General features: G+C 46.2%; 1 protein-coding gene across 7 annotated transcripts in view; it reads right to left on the reverse strand.

Moving 5' to 3' along the window:
• Positions 1 to 18,799, reverse strand: part of OTOF (otoferlin) — a 1,702,209-nt gene that overhangs the window by 608,600 nt on the left and 1,074,810 nt on the right. The window lies entirely within an intron of this gene.

Genomic DNA, 18,799 nt, shown 5'->3' on the forward strand with positions numbered 1-18,799 from the left:
GAGTTCCTGGAGTTGCCCTTGCGTGGAGTTTCTGGAGTTGCAATTGCATGGTGTTCCTGGAGTCGCAATTGGTGGAGTTCCTGGAGTTGCAATTTATGGTGTTCCTGGAGTTGCAATTGCGTGGAGTTCCTGGAGTTACACTTGCATGGAGTTCCTGGAGTTGCAATTACGTGGCGTTTCTGGAGTTGCACTAGCGTGGTGTTCCTGGAGTTGCAATTGCATGGTGTTCTTGGAGTTGCAATTGCGTGGAGTTCCTGGAGTTGCACTTGCAGGGACTTGCTGGAGTTGCAATTGCATGGACTTCCTAAAGTTGCACTTGTGTGGTGTTCCTGGAGTCGCAATTGTGTGGAGTTCCTGGAGTTGCAATTGCATGGTGTTCCTGGAGTTGCAATTGCGTGGAGTTCCTGGAGTTGCACTTGCATGGAGTTCCTGCAGTTGCAATTACATGGTGTTCTTGGAGTTGCAATTACGTGGCGTTTCTGGAGTTGCACTAGCGTGGTGTTCCTGGAGTTGCAATTGCATGGTGTTCCTGGAGTTGCAATTGCATGGAGTTTCTGGAGTTGCGCTTGCGTGGAGTTTCTGGAGTTGCAATTGCATGGTGTTCCTGGAGTCGCAATTGCGTGGAGTTCCTGGAGTTGCAATTTATGGTGTTCCTGGAGTTGTAATTGCGTGGAGTTCCTGGAGTTGCACTTGCATGGAGTTCCTGGAGTTGCAATTACGTGGCGTTTCTGGAGTTGCACTAGCGTGGTGTTCCTGGAGTTGCAATTGCATGGTGTTCCTGGAGTTGCAATTGCGTGGAGTTCCTGGAGTTGCACTTGCATGGACTTGCTGGAGTTGCAATTGCATGGACTTCCAAAAGTTGCACTTGTGTGGTGTTCCTGGAGTTGCAATTGCGTGGAGTTTCTGGAGTTGCAATTCCATGGTGTTCTTGGAGTTGCAATTACGTGGAGTTTCTGGAGTTGCACTAGCATGGTGTTCCTGGAGTTGGAATTGAATGGTGTTCCTGGAGTTGCAATTGCATGGAGTTCCTGGAGTTGCGCTTGCGTGGAGTTCCTGGAGTTGCAAGTGCATGGTGTTCCTGGTGTTGCAATTGCAAGGTGTTCCTGCAGTTGCACATGCGTGGAGTTCCTGGAGTTGCAATTGCGTGGAGTTCCTGGAGTTGCACTTGCATGGTGTTCCTGAAGTTGCAATTGTGTGGAGTTCCTGGAATTGCACTTTCGTGGACTTCCTGGAGTTGCATGGTGTTCCTAAAGTTGCACTTGTGTGGTGTTCCTGGAGTTGCAATTGCGTGGAGTTTATGGAGTTGCAATTGCATGGTGTTCCTGGAGTTGTAATTGTGTGGAGTTCCTGGAGTTGCACTTGCGTGGAGTTCCTTGAGTTGCAATTGTATGGTGTTCCTGGAGTTGCAATTGTGTGGAGTTCCTGGAGTTGCACTTGCATGGAGTTCCTGGAGTTGCAATTGCATGGAGTTTCTGGAGTTGCACTTGCGTGGTGTTCCTGGAGTTGGAATTGCATGGTGTTCCTGGAGTTGCAATTGCGTGGAGTTTCTAGTGTTGCACTTGCGTGGAGTTCCTGGAGTTGCAATTGCCTGGTGTTCCTGGAGTTGCAATTGCGTGGAGTTCCTGGAGTTGCACTTGCGAGGAGTTCCTGGAGTTGCACTTGCATGGTGTTCCTGCAGTTGCAATTGCGTGGAGTTCCTGGAGTTCCAATTGCATGGTGTTCCTGTAGTTGCAATTGCGTGGAGTTTCTGGAGGTGCAATTGCATGGTGTTCCTGGAGTTGCAATTGCGTGGAGTTTAGGGAGTTGCATTGCGTGGAGTTCCTGGAGTTGGAATTGCATGGTGTTCCTGGAGTTGCAATTGCATGGTGTTCCTGGAGTTGCAATTGCGTGGAGTTCCTGGAGTTGCACTTGCATGGAGTTCCTGCAGTTGCAATTACATGGTGTTCTTGGAGTTGCAATTACGTGGCGTTTCTGGAGTTGCACTAGCGTGGTGTTCCTGGAGTTGCAATTGCATGGTGTTCCTGGAGTTGCAATTGCATGGAGTTTCTGGAGTTGCGCTTGCGTGGAGTTTCTGGAGTTGCAATTGCATGGTGTTCCTGGAGTCGCAATTGCGTGGAGTTCCTGGAGTTGCAATTTATGGTGTTCCTGGAGTTGTAATTGCGTGGAGTTCCTGGAGTTGCACTTGCATGGAGTTCCTGGAGTTGCAATTACGTGGCGTTTCTGGAGTTGCACTAGCGTGGTGTTCCTGGAGTTGCAATTGCATGGTGTTCCTGGAGTTGCAATTGCGTGGAGTTCCTGGAGTTGCACTTGCATGGACTTGCTGGAGTTGCAATTGCATGGACTTCCTAAAGTTGCACTTGTGTGGTGTTCCTGGAGTTGCAATTGCGTGGAGTTTCTGGAGTTGCAATTCCATGGTGTTCTTGGAGTTGCAATTACGTGGAGTTTCTGGAGTTGCACTAGCATGGTGTTCCTGGAGTTGGAATTGAATGGTGTTCCTGGAGTTGCAATTGCATGGAGTTCCTGGAGTTGCGCTTGCGTGGAGTTCCTGGAGTTGCAAGTGCATGGTGTTCCTGGTGTTGCAATTGCAAGGTGTTCCTGCAGTTGCACATGCGTGGAGTTCCTGGAGTTGCAATTGCGTGGAGTTCCTGGAGTTGCACTTGCATGGTGTTCCTGAAGTTGCAATTGTGTGGAGTTCCTGGAGTTGCACTTTCGTGGACTTCCTGGAGTTGCATGGTGTTACTAAAGTTGCACTTGTGTGGTGTTCCTGGAGTTGCAATTGCGTGGAGTTTATGGAGTTGCAATTGCATGGTGTTCCTGGAGTTGTAATTGTGTGGAGTTCCTGGAGTTGCACTTGCGTGGAGTTCCTTGAGTTGCAATTGTATGGTGTTCCTGGAGTTGCAATTGTGTGGAGTTCCTGGAGTTGCACTTGCATGGAGTTCCTGGAGTTGCAATTGCATGGAGTTTCTGGAGTTGCACTTGCGTGGTGTTCCTGGAGTTGGAATTGCATGGTGTTCCTGGAGTTGCAATTGCGTGGAGTTTCTAGTGTTGCACTTGCGTGGAGTTCCTGGAGTTGCAATTGCCTGGTGTTCCTGGAGTTGCAATTGCGTGGAGTTCCTGGAGTTGCACTTGCGAGGAGTTCCTGGAGTTGCACTTGCATGGTGTTCCTGCAGTTGCAATTGCGTGGAGTTCCTGGAGTTCCAATTGCATGGTGTTCCTGTAGTTGCAATTGCGTGGAGTTTCTGGAGGTGCAATTGCATGGTGTTCCTGGAGTTGCAATTGCGTGGAGTTTAGGGAGTTGCATTGCGTGGAGTTCCTGGAGTTGGAATTGCATGGTGTTCCTGGAGTTGCAATTGCGTGGAGTTCCTGGGGTTGCACTTGCGTGGAGTTCCTGGAGTTGCAATTGCATGGTGTTCCTGGAGTTGCACTTGCAAGGAGTTCCTGGAGTTGCACTTGTGAGGAGTTCCTGGAGTTGCACTTGTGAGGAGTTCCTGGAGTTGCACTTGTGAGGAGTTCCTGGAGTTGCAGTTGCATGAAATTAAATCTGCATGGATTTCAAAAAGTCCAACATTGAGCCTGCTGACGTCAGAATCATTTGTAAAAGAAAATGTTCACATTTTTTAAAAAGTGAACAATTTTAACTGTGGGGTAGGTTTGTTCCCAATGATATTTCCTGGAAATTAATCGAATGTTTGTGCTTCAAATCTTAAGGAAATTTGCCAGTGTCAGTGGCGACATTGTACTCATAACTCAGGTTCTACCAAAGATGTGTGCAAGTGAAGACCACTACATTTGTTTCCATAACACTTGGTTATTTTTATTTTCAAAAAGTTATATTCACTTGGACGAGTGCATCACTTATTAAATCTGACAAGGTAAACTTTTGTATGTTTGGATTAATGGACTGAGTGGGTTAGCGCAGTCTATTATAAGTGAAGATGGTTATCAATGTGGCCGCAAATTCTCTTGTTTTGAAACCAAAACCGAACACACCTGAACTGTATGGCAGGCACGATGGACTTAAGGAAAGAGATGCCATATCGAGGGGGTGATGCAAGACATTGAACCAGACAATGGGACTCATTATGAGTGTGCCGGTCCGGTAACAACGGTGCCGGTAAGACTACCGGCACCGTTGTTACCGGACTGGCACACTCCAACTCTGCAGGCGGATGCCCTCCCACCGATGCGGGTCAGACCTGCCGGGCAGGACAGCATCCGCCTGCAGAGTTTTCTCTGTTTCACCGTTAGCAATGGTGCCGGTGCTCTCGTTAGTCCCCATTCCCATAGAGTCCTAGCGAACTCTATGGGAATGGGGACTAACGAAATTACCGGCGCCTGACTTCCTGGCCACCAGACTTTGAATAATATTCTTTATCTCCGGACCCGTAATGAGGCCCAATGTCTTTAAATATCTGTTTACAGGGGACAGTCCAATCCATACTAGAGAGCCTTGAACCACACTGTAAAGTACTGGGAGCCAGTGTGTGTTGCCATGACAGTGCCCCTCTCTCTCATGTACTGGTACACATTAGAAGGGGAGTTTCAAACTCTAGCTCCCTTCTCTGACTGCAGTATCAATACTTCCGCAGCTGACTCTAAATGGGGCTGTTTGCCCCACTCGCACCTTAATGACATGCGAGGGTGTACGCTCAGAACCCAGCAACGCCCCGCAAGTCACAGCCTGGGCATCAGGGCAGAGATCACGGCTAGATTGGCTCGGCAGTGAATTGAAATAATAAATACATTGGCGCATGAATAATTGACGGCCAGAAGATTGTGTTCTGTCATGGAGTCCCTCCCACGTGGCCCCATGCATATTTAAAGCTAAAGTATCAGGTTGTAATTTATGGCACAATACAGGACAATACACCCCGGCCGGAGGATTACAGGGCAGAATATGAAACAGTGCAGGAGCTGAGGCTCCAATGTATTACACTGATTGCCTTGTCAGTCACCCGCAGCTGCTGGCACCGCACCCTCTGTTTAACCCGGCTTAGCGTCCGACATACATTATTTATTATTATTATTATTTATTTATTTATACAGCGCACAAAACCCAGAGGTATATAGGCGCTACGTCTAGGTATCTACATACACTTCAACATGTGGGCTTCCTCTGTTACCGTGCAGGAACCCCAACAGTTTAGCGGATAATACAGGGCGTAGGCCTGCAAAGTCAAATCTTTGAATGTCTGAGGACTTCTGCAACTTTTGTGAACATGTGTGAATTCTAAATAGACAAATAATTCTGTTGCTCACCAGGGTCAGAACATATTCCCAAGAGCAGGAAAAATGGGAAGGAGGACCCACGTGGAACCGCTTTCAAGAAGGAAAGCTGGCAAGATCTGGTAGCCAGTGGCAGAGGAGATCACACGGGTACATTTCTTTGGCTGATTTTCTTAGTCCGCTGAAAAATCAGATACAGGATTGCAATATGCAGGGTCTATTTGGAATATATTAAATCTTTCAAGAGCCTTCTGTATGGTAACAGTTATATTTTCATTAAACTAAACCACCTTGCCCAACTCCATTCAGCATGTGAGCGGGGGAGGGTGCAGTCAATGAGAAAGGGGAAGGTTATAACATGATGGCATAAGGATATTACGTGTTTAAAAGTCTTCAGACATCTTGACATCATCATTCAGTGTCTGCAAACAAATACCAGTGTCCTCCTTTTCTCATCCTTGTTCTGGAGAAGAGAGGCTCAAATAGGGGCCTTTCTTCTGTGTCAGTTACCAGGGGCGGGGCTTGAGGAATCAGGGATGCAGGAGCTGAACAGTGGAAGGAGAGACCTCCACTAGAGCCATCTCAGGACCAATGGGCAGGAGCCAGCCTCTATACTGTAGCTAATCACTGAGGACTGCACCTCCCTGTCACCAGAGGACGCACCAACAACTACTTGTGATGGAATAGCCAGTCACACGCCGTCTTCTTTCCAAAAGTGATTTGTCATGTTATTTCCATTTTCAATGTGCATTCACACCAATATTAACTTCTTGGGATACTGAAACTGATACTGAATTCATATTTTTGTGAATTGATTTTAATGCGCAACACGCCCGTAGGCCTCAGTGCACACACAGGAGACAAACAAACAGAAGAAGAGAAGAGCAATAGTTGCAGTCCAAGGAAATCATCCGGCAGAGGGAAACATATGAATGCTTGGAGTTAAAATAGTGAGTTTTGATAGCCTTCTGAAAGCTAAACAAGCACTAAATGGCACGTATGTTCGATGGGAGAGAATTCCACAAGTCAGGGGCATCAAAATTTCCAAAGCTTTTCAATTTGAATCGAGGAAGGAGGAGTTTATTGTTTCCGTTGGATCGTAGAGCTCTCGTAGACAGAGCCTTGTGCAACCGATTCGACAGGTATCCTGGTGCTTTACCAACAATGCATTTGTGGGTGAGGGAAAGAGTTTTTCTATGGTATTTGGTGATGGACAGGTACCCAAAGAAGAAATCTTCTGGCCTGGTTGACATGGTCCGTCCTGCCCAGACCATACACAGTTCTCACAACTCCATTTTGAGCAACCTGTATGATTTTCAGGTTGGCTTTCGAAGTGCCAACCAATAAATTGTGGCAATAATCATTTTTAGAATTGATCAGAGCACATGCCACGGAGGTTGGCTTTTGACAAATAAGGCTTAATTGGTCTAAGCAATTTGGTGGTGTAGGTACAAAATGATTTCATGTGTGCAAGATGTTTTTTCATTGTATGGGACGAATCAAGGTGGACTCTCAAGGTTTTTACAGATGAAACAACTGGGATAAGGCAGTCAGCGATTTTGAACTGACCGTTATGAACATCCAATTTTTTCAGGCGTTGAGCAGAGCCCACTTTCATCAGCTCCGTTTTGTTGTCATTGAGAGCAAGGGAATTGGTGGCCATCTAAGCTTGGATAATCCTGTATATACGATTGATATTGGAGATGTCCAGATCCTAATTCCCGGTCAACTCATAAACTAGCTGGGTGTCGTCAGCATAGTTGGTGTATTGTCCTCCAGGCCAGGGGCCGCAACGCTCCTGCCCTAAAAACTCTTCACTGGCTCCCGGTTGCTGTACGGATTAAATTCAAATCCCTCTGCATCATCCACAAGGCTGTCTGGAGCCGGGGACCACACTATCTGCAACTTGCTATCACTAAATACCCTCCCTCTAGACCTCTACGTTCCTCTGTCACCAACTCTCTCTGTGTGAAGCGTTTCGCTAAACAGAGTGCCGGAGGACGAGCTCTTGCTTCAGCAGGCTCCCTCTTGTGGAACATCCCCCCCCTTCCTCTTTGTCTTGAGCCGGACCTACTCAAATTCTGGAGGCTCCTCAAGAATATCCTTTTCACTTCCTCCTTCCCTTCTTCCCTCCTCTGCTAACCTCAGAGTCGCTTTGATTGGTAACCAGGGCGCTTATGTGTCCTCAGGGCCCTGGGCTCCCCCAGCCAGTTGCCTGCACACAGCACTTGCCTCAGCACCCAATGGCCTACCCCACTGCAGGCCTGCACTTACCCACTTATTGCAGCTCAATGCTCCCTAGCACTTACTATATACTTGGCACCTACATCTGCTACTCAGCCAAGAGCACTGACATTCCAGCAATGACTCCCACTCCCTCCTCCTCTCTTCTCTCGCTGCACCTGCATGTTCTGAATACCCATAAGGCATAGTAGGTTCGTCTTTTTTTTCCCGCAGTGTTTATTTTTGCTCAATCCCATGTTGCCTCCCTGTTGCCATGTGGGCGCTTTGAAACACAATTCACTTGGTGCATAAGCACCTAAGAAATGCACAATAAATTAATAAAATAAGATGTAATGTCCTGCTTGGCGGGTCTTAGTAGTTGCCTGGTGTTGCTTGATTTTTCTAGAGAATTCATTCTGAATATTTAAACACCAAGCGTCGCTCTTTTTCCACATAATACCACCACCCTTTTTCACTTCCAGTTCTTTAAGAATGGAAAAAAGTTCCCTTGGACTTGACTTAGCACTAACAATCCGAATATTATAGTTTATATAGAATATAGTTTATATAACGAGAGGAAGGGAAGGGCTTCCCATGCATAGACATTTCTTTGAAAATTATGTTAGGGGATCGAGGGCGCTAGGTCACCTGACTGCACCAGGGTACCCAAGGCTGGCAGGTTAACAGCACACAAGAAGCGACCCAGTGGGAATGGTTATCAGCTTTTCTGCCAACAAACCCAGACAAGAGGAATACCTGAGGGCACAGACCCTTTTTAAATAACAAAATGGGGGTCCTCGGAACTGTTGACCACAGCAGAAATTGTCATGCTACATGAAACTTGCCTCTAAGATGATTTGGCAATAGATGGCCTTGTTGTTTACGCTGAAAGGGCAAAAAAGGGTGCAAAAGGAAGCCCAATTGGTGGCCCGCTAACAGCATGCCATACCTCGCTGCAATCGCAAATGATAACACATGAAGATGGGGACTCAAGTGTTTAAATAACTAGAGTGGTGTTCAATCATGCAGTGAAGATACCTTTGATGAATGTCTACATCCCTCGTGGCGGCAAACACACCAATAGGATCTAATTGTATATTTATGAAGTTTTGACAGAAAGGCATATTCTGGAATTGGAAGATTGGGTGTTTGTCGCTGGCGCTCTAAACACCCTTTGTGTTGATGTGGGGGAGGTCAAAAGGGGGTGGTAGTATGTGCAGGTATTAACAATCTGGGGAGGATACGGAGCGCCTTTTCGCTGATTTAGACCTGACTATGTTGAATGATCGGGGGAGGTGGATGTGAGTCAAAAATACACCTGGAGAATGGGAATAAATATGCTATCTTGGGTTATATTTATGCCAATGGTAAAGTAATTAATCACCCAATGAAACTAGAGGCGGTTTTCAATGACTTCAGTGACCATGCGATTTTAGTACTGACCCTATCAGAGCTGTCTCTTCAATATAGGAAGAAACAGCTGGGCAAAGTCACCTTAAACGCCGGTCAAAACAGAGTGCGTTGGACTGATTGTAATATCCAGGCAATTAGTGGCTATATACAGAAAACACCCCAAGAGGCTTTTATAGAATTAGAAGGACTCTCTCCTTAAGAAATACTGGATTGTATGAAACAACGACCGATGCCCTTTATGCCCCTGGGTAAGGGTGTAATACAGCAAGATCAAGAAAGGAAGAACACATTTGACCCAGAATTTGCAGGCCGTAAGAGACAACTAAGGAATGATATAAGAAAACTTAGAAATAGTGATTTGGAATGACCAATTTATCATATACGACTAAAACAGATAAAAAATATATTCCATAATTTGATACAGGGGTATAAAGCTCCCAAAATAATAAGCACTGGCAGGAAATGTGTAGTCTTCTAAATCGTAGAGAAGCAAACAAATGTGGGAGCTATTTAGGAATATAAGAAGTGGGACATCTCCAGTACTCATTAATTGTGTCTAGGAAGAGGTCTCAGGGTGGCCCTCTTATGCATTAGAGATAGAGTATAAAGACATAGTGGACAATATTAGGATTTTAAAAGTATCGAGGGCCCCTGGGCCCGATGGCCTGGCCAATGTTGTGTTAAGAAAAGACGCAGAGAAATGGACTGGACTCACAATATTATTAAAGTCTGTGTAAGAACACAGGGAGATTCCTAACTTTTGGAGGATGTCCCCTAATACCAACATTTTTAAAAAGGGAGAAAGAGCAGACCTTTATAACTATAGGTTAATCTCCCTTTTTATATGTGCCCAGTAAGACTTTTTCCTCAATTTTATTTTGTGAAATTGAAAAGTGGGACTCTAATACTAAGGTGTTATCGATTTTTCAGTCTGGATTTAGCCTGGGGATGTCCACCATATTCAGCATGTAGTTACTAACCTTGCTTATCGAGCAGTCAAAAAAGGACAAACCCCCTCTTGTTTGCGGTGTTTGTAGATTTCTCAGCAGCATTTGATATGATCCAGTCATTCGGACCACTCTTTGGAGTAAGTTAGCACTGCCAGGGATGCCCTTGTGGTTGTTACATTGAATTAAAGCTTTCCATGTAGGAGCAATGCTAAGAGTTAATTTGATAGCATGGGCGATTTTTCAAGGGAGGTTTCCTTGAGAAAGGGTGTTGAGCAGGGGTGCGTCTTGGCTCCCTTGCTATTCAACTTGTACCTGTCTGACTTGGAGTTTTGCCTTCGAAAAGTGAAGATTTTTTCAGCCACAGTAGGGGTTTGCCATGTAATGTCTATGTTGTATGCGGATGATGTATTACTGGATCACACCTGGGTTGGCATTAAAAGAAGTATGAAGGTGCTAATGGAATATGCCAAACAAATTGATTTAATTGTTAACATGAATAAAACAAAATGGAGGTGTTTTGGCAGTAGGGGGGTCGCGTCAGCGTTAATTGAAGTAGTAGGTGGGACGACCAAGAGTGTTCACAGCTACACCTACCTGGGCTATGAGCTTACAAATAGGGGGGGTAAGCTGACTGAGTGGCCATAACGCGGGAGGACTACGTCTCTGACTATTGCGGCACTGATTAAAACCTTGGCCACAAGATATGCAGGTTATAGCCTGTTAGGAATAATAAGGGTCTATAGTCAGAAACTGGTGCCTGGCATTGTATATGCCCTTGACGCTTTTCCTGGGAATTTAGATAAGTGGCTGGTCAGACTAGAAGGCGTCTTGTGGAAGAAAGTCCTAGGCTTGCCAATGGGAGTCCCGATGGAAGGGGACGCTCTATATTAAGGCAGTAAAGGCTACTGAGCTCTCAATACTGACGGTTCTTCGGAGAGCTATGGCCGAGGAGGGGACCCTGTTATTGAGGAATTTTAAAACAACTAATACCATTTTATTCAATCAGATTGTATGGGATACTAATGGGATGACCTTACTGGGGTCCTCCATAAAGCTTTGAAGAAACGAGTAAAACTGTGGGACTGGGCTAAGAATGTCTACCTTATTGAGAAGCTGTAAAGTTTCAATATATTTTCGAAACTGACCTTTTACTAGTTAAAGCCTGCACCTTATATTAGTAATCCTGCCTTTAGAAGAACATTGTTGCTACGGCGGCTGAATCAAGTAAAGAGAAGAGCGATTTGGGGGGCCAGGTACAAGGCCCCATTGGAGGAACGCTGCAATAAGCAGGAGGTTTGGGAAACGCCTAGACATCAAATGAAGGAATGCGCGGCATTACTTAAAAAGCATGCCTACCATTTAGGCCCCTTCATGTGATATTTATAACGCGCTTAATACCCAGAGGTTTCTAATCACAGACCCGGGGATCCAACCGGTGTGGTCTGGGCCGTCTTGCTTCGAGGGCGAGCACGTTGCCCCTGAGACATCCTCCCGGGTCCTTTGCAGAAAACAGGTGAAATAGGTTTGCAGCATTTTTGGGTCAGGTGTCTGAATGGGTTGAGTGTCGCTCTCGTGTTAGCTGTTATTAAACTTTGAAGAGAAATAGAAAAAGAGTTGTCTAAATATGCACATTTTGCAGATGTTGAATAATTGTCATTGGCGAAGATGTTTTAATCTTATTTATAGGGGTAAAGTATTAATACCTGTTATAATGAATTAAATGTAAGATTGATGAAGTAATGATAGTGTTATATGTTTTTTATTGTGTGCATTCTGATTTTATGTTTGTGTGAAATGTTTTTGTAACTGACGCACACTAAATACATTTTAAAAAGCAATATTAAATGGCACAATAAAGAAAGACATCTGCTAGAGAATTGGCAGCCCTCCTATGACTAGGGCACACGCTCCCATGGGTACCAGAAAGAAGCCCACAGTGCAAGCAGAAACACAGAACGTTTTCAGACTGAGAATATGTAAACAAAGTAAAGCTTCGGAGTACAAAGTGTACAATGCACTTATTAACAGGCCCGAGATCCCGGGATGGTGATAGCCAAGGTCAATGCACACATGTGTGTCAATCTCTGGCAGCGGGTGCAATGCTGGCTAACTATTATAGATAAAATCAGCACTGACGCGAAAAAACCTTCTGGGGAAGCGCTGCCCCGCAGAAATACTTAGACCAAGAGCCAAAGTAAATTACAGAAAGCCGCCATCATGTTGGTTGGGTTGCTAGGATACCAGATCCAGTATTAAGAACAGAACTAGGGGGAGATTGCTGGCAATGTCGATTGCCAAGGATTGGTCAGTCTCTGGCCTGGAGGCAGGTAGACAGGCACTGTTATGAAATACTCAGAGGGGAAATCATGGACGATGAAACTGTCAAATGAAAACACTGACAAATGTGTCAGTTTGTCAAAAAGAACCTTGAACTATTCATGAATAACCTATGTCCACGTCATACTTAGTCCACTACTTCCTTTGGTATCATGTTCTCAATTGTATTTACTATTGGTATACATTAGATTCCTGTGAAATATGTTATCTTCTCAAAACACATGGATGAACAAAAGCAGAGCAACAATATAAGAATTGAGACAGATAATTCACAACTCACTCTGTGTATACGTAAGAGGAATACAACGCACAATTTTGTTGTGATTCACATTAATAATACAAAGTTCATAACCATAACAAAGAATTGCCAAAAATCCAAAAACCTACTACTACCCCTATAAACAATTTTTTTGCAAGGGTGGCCCAGAGAAGGACGTTGGGGTTTTCCTTCCGGATCAAACGAACATGTTATAACAAATGAAACTGCCCTCTCAACCCGTTTAACTCCTGTGTATGACCTAGCCAGAATCACTTGGCATAAGCGTGATTTCTTCCAAGATGGGTTCCAAGCGTGAAACCCCAGAGCCACTTGAAGATATGGGATTGCGTCACCGTGGACGTGCCGCCTTTCATGTCCTCTTTGATGAATAACAGTGTTAGGTTTTGCACATGGCCCTGGGGAGTCATTTCTGTCAACAACGGCCTGACAGCCGGCGCTCCTTTTATTTCCCTGTGCCTCCTGAAAGGAGTGGTAATCTGAACCACAGGTATTGCCAGACTTCGAGCTGCCACAACGTCGTCCATTGTGATGGGTGCAGCGCCTGACTTCTCCCCCTTGTGGGCAGGAAACACGATCTGCCTGCAGCGGCCAGAGTCAGTTCCTATCACCTTTCCGGAACCCCTAGAGAGGCAGGCAGTCCTTCGTCCAGTACAGTTTGGCTAGAAGGACACATTTCATTTGATAGAATACAGATTTCTGAGTAACTTCACCCACATATATGCTGGTACTACATATATGAAGCGGGAAATGGTGCATTGTGGCGTCACATAAAAGACCAATGATCAATGTATAAATGACTAATGATTCAGCAGGAAAAGGAGGAGTCATTTGGGACATTAAACGGAAGGGAAAAAATCTGCAAATTAATGACTAGCATTTCAGTTCAGAGGGCCACATGTAGCCGGTAAGGTACCTCAGCGGGTAAAACACTATTTTCTGTGATCTGTGTTTGAACAACAGAGCATAGGTTCAAAGCCTGGCAATGGCAACTCAGCCTTTCATCCTTTCAAGGTTGATAAATAAGTACCAATTTCGAATGGGCAATAATAGTGATGCATGTAAATATGTCCTATGTAAAGTGCTTTAGATTAACGCGCTACAATGAAAAACAAATTATTATAGTGGTAAAACCGGGGAGTGCTAAGATACTAACCAGCCGTTTTCTCATCAGAAACATTGCCCTCTGAAAGTATGCATTTTCGAACTCATGCAAATTGGCACCTGCTCCCTCCTCTATCACCGGGATTCAGAGAGTCGCATCTCACTGTGCTTTCATTGGACTGAACTCTCAGGACCCCATTCTTAAAGGGGTGATAATTACCGAAAATGTTGTAAAAAGTAGTAACGACTTTTTCGGTAACTAACACCTATTCTTAAGGTGGCGCATTCTTCCGAAGTCGGACTGAATGCGCCACTTTCGGAATATGGGTGCCGGTTGCTAGGAAGGGCTGAAAACCGACCTGCCACCCGCCACTTTCGTTATCTGCCCCTTAGCATAGGTATTCTTGTGGCACTCCTCCAATTTCGTAAGTGCGTGAAATTGGCGACAAAGTACGGTACCAAATTGGTGTTGTACAGGAGGAGTGCCACAAGAATAGACTCCTCATGGTGATGGGTTGGTACTTGGAAGTACTGTCTTTATTTTTTTATAGCGAAATAGAAGTGTGGCCAACCCATAATGGTGGGGTGGTGGTAGGTAGCCCCAAGGTATGCACGGAGTGTGGACACTGCAGGGGATCTTGCAACGCCGAAAACAAATGTGGGCCATATAAGGTATTGACACACTTTATAATTACCTCATAATGCCAGGACTTTACAGCTTTCCCCACCCTCTTGCAAGGCCGAGCGCAAAGAAGCGAGAAAAAATGCAGATATACCTAGAAAGGGGTTCTTACAGTCTATTAATGTGAGATATGCCCTCCCCCCAGCGTCACATTCCCTCCTAATTCTTCATTCTTTGAGTCGGTCTCTTATTTATCTACTCAGTTTGTAAGTCATTGCCACACACTATCGTGGATATTACTCCCCTTCGACTCTCTCTTAATCTATCTTTAATATATCTTTCAGTGTTCGAAAATCAAACAAACATCTCTGTGCTCCCCTTTCTTCATGGTAGAGTGTAGCTTTTGTAGGATATGAGAAGCAATGGCGGCATTGCTACTAATGAACATAGAGAAAAGACTCAACTGCTGCCACCCGGTTACTTAAGAAACCTGTTACGCCAGGTCCTTGCTCACGTGTTTATTTAGCAGCCCCTTTCTGAGACACCATTCAAAAGGGAACTCCTGATTGAGCACAGACTCTTCCTTAAATCTTGCTGCCCTATAGAGTCCTTATTCTGAAAACAAAACCCCACTCTACAAACTTCACACCATGCATTATTTACCCAACATGTGCCTTCTCCTCCTCCTCATCACCGTGGCTGCAACATTTGGGCACAAAAAAAAGATGGTACATTTGAGTCTTGTTAGAAGTGCTGACTCCAGCTGACTCCTGCAGCCATTTCATTTTGTCACACAGGAAAACCATGCACACATACGCACCTGGGGAAGCCAAACTAAGTCTGTGTTATTTTCAGGATGCACCCTATTTGCAAAAACGTGTAATGGTGTTCCCAAAAATTGCACTTGCATGAGCAAAAATGCAGTGTGTACATGCACAGATGGCAATATCACAAATGCAAATACATGTGTCGTGGTGAAAATTCTATTTGTGGACGCACACAGTGCATATGCGCATGCGCCGTTTTTTTAAATTCGCCTTCTATGCTTTCCTTAGGCCTGTACTGCAGAAAGACGTGTTGGTACATGCTGTGTGCAACTAGTAAGAGATTCTAATTCTGCACGTGCACTGCAGAACATTAAAGCATTCCTTGTGTTTCTGTAAATAGCTTCTTTCTTCTGTAGAAATATGTGTCTATTGCCTGCCATCATATGAAACATACATCGAGAATTGACTTTTCTAATGCCTATTTATTTGTATAGCACCAAATGTGTGATGTACTTGATTAAGTTTCCCTGTGGCCAACTGTATATGGGCCAAACCAGCCACAGAGCAAGAATTAGGTGGAACGAACGCAAATCCAACATCAGGATCAATAATCAACAATCTCCGGTTGCTAGACATTTTCAGAAAAAAGACATCAACTTTCGCAAATTAAATTTCAAATTTTGGAAGTGATCAACCTAACAAATTGCAACATGAGGAATAGAAGAAAACTCCAACAGAGGGAGGCTTATTGGATTGATAAACTTGACACAGTCTCCCCTCATGGTCTAAATGAGGAGCTAGACTTATTTCGTTACTTACAAGTGAAGGTCTTTTTTTTCCACCCCCAAGATTTTTTGATTATTTGTTACAGGGATACACAGTAAATTCAGAAAGGAAAGTACAATTTTGGATACATTTGCACGTTATTTTAAATGAGTTTTATCTTGTTGTAAGCAGATATCCAATTTAAGAACAGTAAACCAATGTCAGAACAGTACAACAATGATAATGATGTATTATTTTTCCTGATGCTTCCTTTGCTGGAAAATCATATAAATATGTTGTTAATTTGAACATTTTCTTATCTGGTTTGGTGTATCGTATTTCTGGACTGTAACCTTCACATGGGTCAAATTAATTGCATAGTTAGGCACATTAAGCAAATTCTTTCAAAGCTAGAACAGTAGACAAAGAGCTTGATTTGTTCCAAAGTGTGACATATCACTAGAATATGCCATTATTTTGAACGTTCCAAATTTCTACTTTGCAACCCCTACTGGATATAGCATAATTGCAGTATTACTTACAGTAATGCCCATTACTACGAGTACATCAGGGTGACCAACACAGGCTACATCATGGTTTAGAGGGAACACTCTCAGCACCAGTGTTATTAGCCGATTCATGGAATAAGCGAAAAGCGCAGGGAAACCAGCGCACGTCGATTCATGGAAGTCCGTGCGCAAGAAAAGCAGAGGACGTGCGCTGAAAAAGCGCGCGGCGCAGGCCGGCGCACAGGTCAACCAACGTCGTGCGCCACGGCCACTGCGCTATCACTCCGAGCGCAGCGCACAGCTCTAAAGTAGGCGGAACACAGGGCGGGACACTCGGAATGGGGAATAAAATGGGGCACAACACTCGGAATGGGGAAGAATGTGGGCGGCACGGGGAAAGTATAGGAGGCAAGTGCGCGGAACGCCCACACGCTCGCATACAACACGTATTCATGGAATAGAATAGGGCAAAAAAGCGCACGCTCAAAGCAGCGCACAGGCACAAACAGGCACAAACACGACCGCCACAAGAAAGCAGGCGGTAGCGTCTCTGCGCCTGCAAGAAATGTGCGCTAAAAGGTGCGCCAACAAATAGCACCTATATACAGACATGATCAATGTCCAATACTGTGGCCCTCCAGGACAAATGACGTACAAAGGGGTACCCACAAACACAGACACGCGCTGAGAGAAAAAATAAACGTGTGCGTGCATACCGGGGTGCGCGGGAAGTTGCACACGCGATATGGCCAGGTACGTGGATTACAGGGGTGCGCGGGAAGTTCCACACGCGATTAGTCAGGGTACGTGGATTGCAGGGGTGCGCGGGAAGTACCACACGCGATATGGCAGGGTACGTGGATTGCAGGGGTGCGCGGGAAGTTCCACACGCGATATGGCCGGGTACGTGGATTGCAGGGGTGCGCGGGAAGTTCCACACGCGATTAGTCAGGGTACGTGGATTTCAGGGGTGCGCGGGAAGTACCACACGCGATATGGCAGGGTACGTGGATTTCAGGGGTGCGCGGGAAGTTCCACACGCGATATGGCCGGGTACGTTGATTTCAGGGGTGCGCGGGAAGTTCCACACGCGATATGGCCGGGTACGTGGATTTCAGGGGTGCGCGGGAAGTTCCACACGCGATATGGCCGGGTACGTGGATTGCAGGGGTGCGCGGGAAGTTCCACACGCGATATGGCCGGGTACGTTGATTTCAGGGGTGCGCGGGAAGTTCCACACGCGATATGGCCGGGTACGTGGATTTCAGGGGTGCGCGGGAAGTTCCACACGCGATATGGCCGGGTACGTGGATTTCAGGGGTGCGCGGGAAGTTCCACACGCGATATGGCCGGGTACGTGGATTGCAGGGGTGCGCGGGAAGTTCCACACGCGATTAGTCAGGGTACGTGGATTTCAGGGGTGCGCGGGAAGTCCCACACGCGATATGGCCGGGTACGTGGATTTCAGGGGTGCGCGGGAAGTTCCACACGCGATATGGCCGTGTACGTGGATTTCAGGGGTGCGCGGGAAGTTCCACACGCGATATGGCTGTGTGCTCCCAGGCATTACCTGTACACCCTCCACGGCCCCTGCAGGCAGCACACACCACAGGGAACTACCCTGCACACCTGCTCATGTCTCCCACCACCCCCACCCCCCATCCACCAGGGACACCCTCCACCAGGCCCCCACCCATGTCTCCCACCACCCCCACCCCCCATCCACCAGGGACACCCTCCACCAGGCCCCCACCCATGTCTCCCACCACCCCCAGCACTGTGGGGAACCTGCCAGCAGGCCCCCACCCATGTCCAACCCATGTCTCCCACCACCCCCACCCCCAGCACTGTGGGGAACCTGCCAGCAGGCCCCCACCCATGTCCAACCCATGTCTCCCACCACCCCCACCCCCAGCACTGTGGGGAACCTGCCAGCAGGCCCCCACCCATGTCCAACCCATGTCTCCCACCACCCCCACCCCCAGCACTGTGGGGAACCTGCCAGCAGGCCCCCACCCATGTCCAACCCATGTCTCCCACCACCCCCACCCCCCATCCACCAGGGACACCCTCCACCAGGCCCCCACCCATGTCTCCCACCACCCCCAGCACTGTGGGGAACCTGCCAGCAGGCCCCCACCCATGTCCCCCTGGCCCCAGGTCCTGACGATACACAATCATGGCAGTAATGGCCAGCATACCCAGCACAAACACCCAGGCAAGGATTGCATGCACCCACATAGTGAATGCAATCACATGACACAACCCCAAAGGCAAGTATGCAAAAGAACACATGTCTGTCACACACACATACACAATGGGTGCAAGTGAATGTCAAAACCCATATCATGACATGTAAGAAACCAAAGAGAAAATAACACAAGTGTAAGATAATATAAAAATGTATTAAAAACACAAATCAAGTAAACCAATAAAACATACAACTATGTGGCAAAGTAAATAAAAGGTCCATGTCCGAGAACAAAAATGATAAACCAAAAAACAAAGGATTAAAAAATCAATATAATTTGTCCAAAGCAAAACCATGTAGTAGGAAATCAAAGAAAAACCATTACGTCATGGTGTAAACAATAAAAAAATTAAAA

This window comes from Ambystoma mexicanum, chromosome 4p, assembly GCF_040938575.1.
Source record: "Ambystoma mexicanum isolate Mex_15411 chromosome 4p, UKY_AmexF1_1, whole genome shotgun sequence".
Taxonomy (NCBI): Eukaryota; Metazoa; Chordata; class Amphibia; order Caudata; family Ambystomatidae; genus Ambystoma; species Ambystoma mexicanum.